Here is an 8,010-nt window from a genome sequence, read left to right on the forward strand (position 1 = left end):
GTAAGTGGACTAGGAAAATTTCAATGACCCTCTCAGGGCTTTTGTGTTGTTTACATCAGACTCAGTCCCTGAGAGTGTCTTCAATAAACTTCTCAAGAACTCAAAATTAAATTAAAACTCTGAACTTTCTTGAAGTTTTAATGGGTCCCACTAAGGAACACGACTGAAAAAGTGTCCCCAGGTTCCAGTTACAGCAGAACACTGGAGGCAGTGATGACAGCTGGGGACAAACAAGGCCAAGGTGTCTCTGGTGCTGAGCAAAGCTGGATGTGTTTGAGGAATGCCAAGGGCCAAGGCCTGAGCCCCAGCCCCTGGCCAGGCAGATGCTGTCCCTCCCTCCTTGCTCAGGGCTCTTGCCGGGATGGGCACTGGCATGTGGGGATGTGCAATGGCAAGGGCAGGAGCATGGGGCGGCCCCTGCCAGGCTGCTGAGCAGGGACAAGGAGGCAATGAGGCCTCAGGCCTGCAAGGGTCACTTGTCTCCTGCTCCTGCCTCAGGCCCAGGCCCAGCAGCCATGGCCAAAGTGCTGCCCAAGTTGGCTCTGGCAGGGCTGTCTTGCAGCTGCTGCCCATGCCTGTGCCCTGTGCAGCCCAGGCTGTCCCACGGTGTCCCTGCCCTGCGTCTCTGTCCCTGCAGGCTCTAGGAAAAGGTCCCCCTGTACCTTTTGGACACATACCTTGGCATATTGGAATGTTGTCCATATGGATGGCTACAGAGCACCAAAACATAAATTCTCATCTCTTTTTTCTGAAAATATAGGATCATAAGTCCTTATACTATCATTTGGTGGTTTTCATTATAATAAAACTTTCCTTTCTGAATAGAAGAGTGTCCTTCTTTGTGTTTAATATATAATACAAAGGTAAAAGTAATTAGGAACCATTTCAGGCATTGGCATTCATGACCATAGCACTCCTGGAAGGGGCCAAGTTAGAATCCATGTGTTTTTCAATACAACTATTGTTCTGGATGCTTGAAACATCACTGAAGAGGACAACTGGGAAATGACTTTGTCCTGCAGCCTTATGGTTCTCCTTTTGTAAGAAATTCATGTGTGAAATTGTAACTAACCTGATGTCATTTGTATTTTTAGAGGAAAGAAGGGGTCATTAAGGGTAACTAAGGCCTATCCATAAGACATTCTCTAGATCTTTAGATTACTGAGCCCCAAAGGATAAGTTATCATGGTGTACCATGATAAAGGGTACCTTTATCAACACCATATGGACCACCCTGTAGCGGGCCTTTGGACACTCAACTTTTCAACGACCTCATACAGACATGTTCATACACACAGACAAGTGTGCAAAAAGCTTTCTCATCTGACTCCACCAGATCCCACTGGCTCTGCAGCGCAGTCAGGAAATGCACATTGAGTCTAATGAGGAAACAGGGTACTGTGGAACAGTGCAGGGACCAGGTGCAAGGCATGGCCTTATAAGCACACTGATCAGCATTTGTCAGCATCTGTCAGCATGACTGACACCAGTTATTTTATTATACCTCTATTTTCCTATGTCTATTTCTCTCCAAACCACCTTAATCCCTCCCTTTTCCTTCTTTGGTTCTTCCCCTAACATTCCATATTAAGTCTAGTGAAATTCAAAAATGATGCTTCCTTGCACCCCAATATTAACTGTGTAACACTAGGCAGTAATACCAGCCATTCTGCAAAGCCATCTGGAGAGCCACTCTGCTGACTCATGGTGATAAGTTTTCTTCCCTGATCATGAGGCTGAGGCTCTCCTGGAACAGCTGAGAATGTTTTTATTTATTTATTTGTAAATGTATTTTTAAAATTAATGTATTTTATTTATTTATTTAACATCTTTTATCATGGTCCACATGTTCCATATGGCATACCATGTCCCCTGCTACAGAAGACTCCAGTATCGCAGCTCTTACTTTCAAAATGAAAACAATACTGAAAAAACATCTGTCCTTCAGTGGAACCCAACTACTGACAGAGTCTTATGTGAATCTCTCCTGGCCACCTTGTTACAGTGATTGACAGGGGTGTTGGCCATCTAAATATCTCCCAAGGCTGCAGCCATCATTTGGCAATGTGGAACAGGTCTTGGACCACATAAGCCATGTTGTAAAACTCATCCCCCAGCTGCCCCACCTGGCTGGCCCCTTCCTTTGCTGACAGCTCTGCCTCCTGCCTGCCTCTGACTGCACACACAAAGCCTGGTGATGACCCAGACTCATTCTGGTGTTGGACCAGAGCTCTGCCCTGGAGGGAAATTTCTTTCTCCTGCATGCCAGTCTGGACCTCCCCAGCTGCCATTTTTATTAATTTTTCTTATTTTGCCTTTTTCTTTTATGTCAAAAGGATCCACTATCACTTAAACCACCCTTCAGTCCTTCCCAGGGCTCTCCTCTGCTCTCCTCAGTTCCCACCCCACTGAGCACAGAGCTCCTCTGTCCCTGTACAGTGCTCATGTGCCTGAGGCCATGGGTGCCTGGACAAGAAGGACGGTTCTTTTCTACAGGAAGGAAATCACAGAGCTGTCGACGGAAGGGAACCAGGACATCATTTTGATCATCACAGGCTCAATTTTATTGATCAGTACGGCGGGTTAAATACAGTTAATAATGAGCTTCATACATATTGCAAAAGTTGAGCTCAGGATTGGTCAGCTTGCATATCAGCACCTACGCCTACTTCTACATTCCTATGGTTCTACTTTTGATACTTTCTACATATTCTTAGGATGTATTCAGGACTAATCTCAACTCCCTATCCTCATGTTGCAGCAAGGTCGCTGCTGACTCTTCCTTTTAGCTTGCTGACTGCTGACTTTTCTCCTTCAGTTTAACCAGTGGCATTATATCAGTGTGGCCTTTCTCAGCTAACCAATTATTAATAATGCTCTCCACATTTCCCCCGTTTTCTTCTTGTGCAAGGAGATTAGTTTGCCATGTTTTTGCTATTGTACGGCTGACCATGTTTTGGATACAGTTAAAGATACAAGGCAAAATAAGCAAAAACAGTAAAATTACACCCAGCAATCCTATAGCATAGATCACAAGGTTCCTCAGCCACGGTCCGAGTCCCAAGCCTTTAAGCTATTCGTCAATTCCTAAACCGTCTTCTTCCTTAAGTTTGTGAAGTCCCTGTTGTAACTCTTTTATCTTAGTGTGAATGGACACTGAATGATCAGACAGATTCATGCAACACATTCCCTCGAACTCTTCACATCCATGCCCTTGTGCTAAGAGCAAAAAATCTACAGCAGCTCTATTTTGCAAAACAGCATGGTTAACACTTTGCACATCTGCAGTTAGCATGTCTAGAATTTGTGATGTCTTGTTCAGCTCATTCTTTGCCCAGCATCCTAGTTGTTTTGCTAAATTCATAGCTTTATTGGCAGATCCTCCTGGTAAGATAGTTGAAACCACCACCTGTTTGAATGTGCCCCAAAACCGTGGATCTCCTATCTTGCTGCAGTCTAAGTCATGTATGCTACGTTTTCTCCTGTTTGAATTTTGACTCAGCTGCATTAGCAAGGACACATTAGGATGAAACAGTGACAATTTTCCCAAAACCAGGGTCCACCCTGTGGTTTAGCCGGTATGCCATTCCATGCCCTGTCTCCACAAATCAAAAATATTCCTGTGGGTAATTTCATTGGTGCTGTGATATTTGTGCCGTTACATTGACTGTAATGCTGTGGAGAGAATTCACTCACATTCAGGGATGAATCTAGGGTGGCCCATGTTTCTTTAGGTTGGTTTAAATTCTGAGCACCCGAAAGTTTGAAGCTAAACCATCCACCAGCTGTAGTGTTAGATATGCTGGCATTTGTACTTCCAAAAAGATCCAATTCTTCAGGAGGAGAATGCAAAGAGGTGTTAAGTGATTGGATTAGTAAGCATTGACGATAGCCATCACTCTGACCTGCAGTATACCCTTGTTGCACCGGCAATGTGATGTTTGACATGTTAGACATACATAAGGTTTGATTGTTTATCAAACTACAAAATTCTCCAGGAGACCACACCAGAAGTCCCACCAGGCATGTTCGAAATGGGTTAGTGACTCCTCCAAGACTAAGACAAAGTGATGATTGGTTAGTTTGATTAGCAAGTGTTACCCATAAATTTTCCCTTGGTTGACTAAAGTGTGTTACTCCTACTGCTTCACTTGCTACAGCATTGAGCAGTATAACAAAAACAAACTTCATTTTTCTTTCTGCTTACTTTGCTTTTTCTTTCTTCGCTGTCTTTTCCCTGGTTCGCTAAATTGTCTATTGTAAGGCTGAGTCAATTTTTGAATACACTGATCTAATTCTAAATCAGCATCCTTGCTCACAGGTATAGCACGAGGTAAGTTTGAAGGCAAATCAGCTTTGCAACGAGCTGCTATGATGCGTGAGGCTTTAGTAATTTCAAATATTCTAAGGTTTTCCTGTAACTTCCACCTAAGATATGCTATAACCACTTGTTCTGCACTCTCAAAGAGCTGTAATCCTGTCCGTCCTGGCAGGCCAGTACTTTGTTCAAGAGCTCTAACCCAGATATGATTTCGAATCCACTTTCCAAAACAAGATGTACACCATAAATATCCCAATGACTTCTGTGAATACCAATAAATCTGATTACAATCTGCACAATGCAAAGCTACCCATGCATAGCATTTATCTTTATCCTTTTTGCAAACATAACAAGGAAGCGAATGTAAGTAAGGACCAGTATAAAATTCTGTATCTTCAACCCAAAGCAACCAATTCAATGGTGGTGATCGCAAAGCCTCTTCAGCCTTTTTACTATATGAGGCTAACAGCTCAAGGTCTTTCTTTAACACAAGGTGTATCTTATTTCGTAATCGTAGTTCTTGTTCGTTATCCTCCTCAACAACTATATCCTCCCGAGGGTCCCACAACAGTAAAATTGTTCTAATCATAGAAAATTAATTAGCAATCACTGATACCCCTATTCAAATGAGACCGTTCCCTTTTTTGCCTTCTTTTTCTTATCTGTCTTCAATCTTGCTGCTCCTAATTTCACTGGTCCTGCCACTTTCAAACTTAATTTTTTCAACTTATCAATGCAGCAATCTAATGCTCTATCAGGATCCCCTTGGAAGGGTCCTACAACTGAATGCTGTGTTAAAGGCACTAATTTCCTACACCTTATAGAAACTATACGTGATTTACTTTGAACTCTAATTCTATTTACAATACATTGTATTTCCCATCGATAATAAGCAAGAACCTTCTGGTTCAGGAGACTCATAAAGATTTAAAGCTATATATGCGTTTTGCCCCGTTTGTCTCCTTAATTCATCTTGCCAGCTTTTACCCCACGTGTGCTCGTGTTCACAAGTATGACACCACAAATCCCGTAATAATGATTGTTCTATCCAAAAAGTTCTTTTACAACCCCCACAACGTGGAGCTATCCAGGCAGCACAATGTGAATTGTGACAGTCAAGGCAATGTAGTTTCGCTGGATCTGTTAAATGAAAAGTTGATAATGAGTCAATGAAACCAATCAACTCCTGGGCCGTCCGGTAGTGACGTGTCAGTGCTCTGTCCACCGCTTCCGAGTACCCCTTCAATTGAAACAGTAGTGGTTGTAGGACTAGAAGCAGTTTCTTCCCCAGTCGCTCCTTGTCCTCCTCCGTAAGGCGACTCACCAGAGGCTGCATCAAAAACAGGTTTAGTCCACTTAGCAGGCACCCACAAAGGCCCTGTAGGTGAGGAAACACAAAGATACCCCCGACCCCAATATAATACTTTTGCAGGTTTTTCCCATAATCCTGTACTTGGGTTCTTATACTTAACCCAGACCTCTGCTTCCTTAGTATTTTCCTGACCTGACCTTGGATGATGTTTCATTGCAGGGGGGGTATCGTCTTCCCCAAAAATGCATAAATGATTAATCACATACAAAACCTTAGCCAAACATGCTTGTGGATCTGTCAAATCTTGATGTTTTTCAATATACTGCTTAAGGGTACCGTTTGCTCTTTCCCGTAAAGCTTTCCTTAACTGTATCAGTAACTCATACAATCGTTTATTATTCACTTCCTTAATTGTTGCTTCCTCTATTCGTTTGACTACTCCTGCAACATACATAGAGTCTGTGACCACATTTAAAGGCTCCTGTAAGTTGGACACCGCCCATACTACTGCTAACAATTCCAAAGTTTGTAAGCTATCTGCAGGGTCTGCTGTGAGGAGTTGATGCTTCCATTGTCCTTTTTCTTGCCAGGTAACAGCAGCACGCCTTGATTTCTTTCCTGCATCTGTAAAAACTGTAATAGCTCCTTCTATGGGGTTTTCTTCTCTTAAAGGTCGAGTAATCCAGTTCCATTCTGTCATCCATTGCAAAACTCTAGGCACTAATTTACTAGTCTCTACTTTAGCAGGTGACATCAATAATGCTTCTTGTAAATTCTTTGAATTTATCAAGTACCAGTCCAAGGTTTCTTTTTCCCTAGGTAATCTAATAGTAGCAGGTTCTCTACCATCCACTTCAAGAATTCTGAGACACCCCTTTTTGATTAATGCAGCTAATTGTTCAATTTTTGAAAATATTGTTTTCTTATGCTGTAGTGGTGGTGACAACCATTCCAACACCCGTATCTCCCCCGTTTTCTTTTGCAACTGAGAGAGAGCACCAAGCAAGTGGCAAGGGCTATTCCAAATAGTAAGGTCAATGGGGTGGTCGAGTTGTCGACGAGACACATACCCTTGCTGTACACAGTTACTAATTTGCTGCAAGGCAAGATGATGCTCCTTTGTCGGGTGTACAGGAGTAGTAGGGTCCACACCTTTTAACAAAGGCTGTAGGGCTTCTAATAAGTGATTTGGTATTCCCACAATAGGCTTCAGCCACTATAAGTCTCCCAGCAACTTCTGTGCATCATGTAGAGTTTTAATGTCCAATTGTAATTCCAATTTTTGTGGTATTACTATTTAAACCGTCAAAGTCCATCCCAAATATTTCCAGGGCTTTGTAGTCTGAATTTTCTCTGCAGCAATAACAAGTGAATATGCAGCAAGAGTATTTTTAATGGTGTTAATCTGTAAAGAGGAGAATGCCTGTTGCTGTGCAAACAAAATATCGTCCATGTAATGATATATTATAGTTGCTGGCCATTTACGACGTAGTGGCTGTAATGCTGCATCAACATAAAGCTGACATAAAGTGGGAGAGTTGCGCATGCCCTGTGGAAGAGATGTCCATTCAAATCTTTTATCTGGTTCCCCACGATTTATTGCTGGTAAAGTAAAAGCAAATCTCTTCATGTCATCAGGATGCAGGCCAATAGTGAAAAAACAATCCTTTAGGTCAATAATTAAAAGTGGCCAGTGTTCTGGAATCATAGCTGGATTTGGAAGACCAGGCTGTAAGGCCCCCATTGGTTCCGTTTGGTCATTTACAGCCCTCAAATCATGTATCAAACGATATTTCCCTGATTTCTTTTTGATTACAAAAATAGGTGTATTCCAAGGGCTTGTGGACAGTCGTAGGTGCCCTTTTGCATATTGTTCCTGTACCAATTCATGGGCATGCATAAGACTCTCCCCTTTTAATGGCCATTGCTTAACCATCACCAGTGTATCCGTTTTCCAGGTGAGTGGAATGGGGAAAGTCCAAGCAATGGCAATTACCCCAAAGGGTGCTGATTAGTTAACATCACTCCCAATTGTGTTAAAATATCCCTTCCAATTAAGCAGGAAACTGTAGGAGGCAGTTGAACAATTGAAAACACAGCAGATATTTGTTGATTCTCAATGCACACAGACAAAGACGGCGACCTGCTTGCCAATGTAAATCCTCCTACTCCTGTGAGCATGTTTGATGAAGGAAATAGAGGCCAATGTTGTGGCCATGCTTCTGGAGAAATGATGCTAGTATCTGCTCCTGAATCTAATAATCCATAAAGGGTTATGCGTTGATGCCCATAGGTAATTTCAACCTTTTGTTTTGGTCTATTTTGTAAATCCACAGTTAAAAGTGTAACACCAGTAGAGCCAAAACCTTTTTCATCC

The sequence above is a fragment of the Melospiza melodia genome, unplaced genomic scaffold (assembly GCF_035770615.1).
Source record: "Melospiza melodia melodia isolate bMelMel2 unplaced genomic scaffold, bMelMel2.pri scaffold_90, whole genome shotgun sequence".
Lineage (NCBI taxonomy): Eukaryota > Metazoa > Chordata > Aves > Passeriformes > Passerellidae > Melospiza > Melospiza melodia.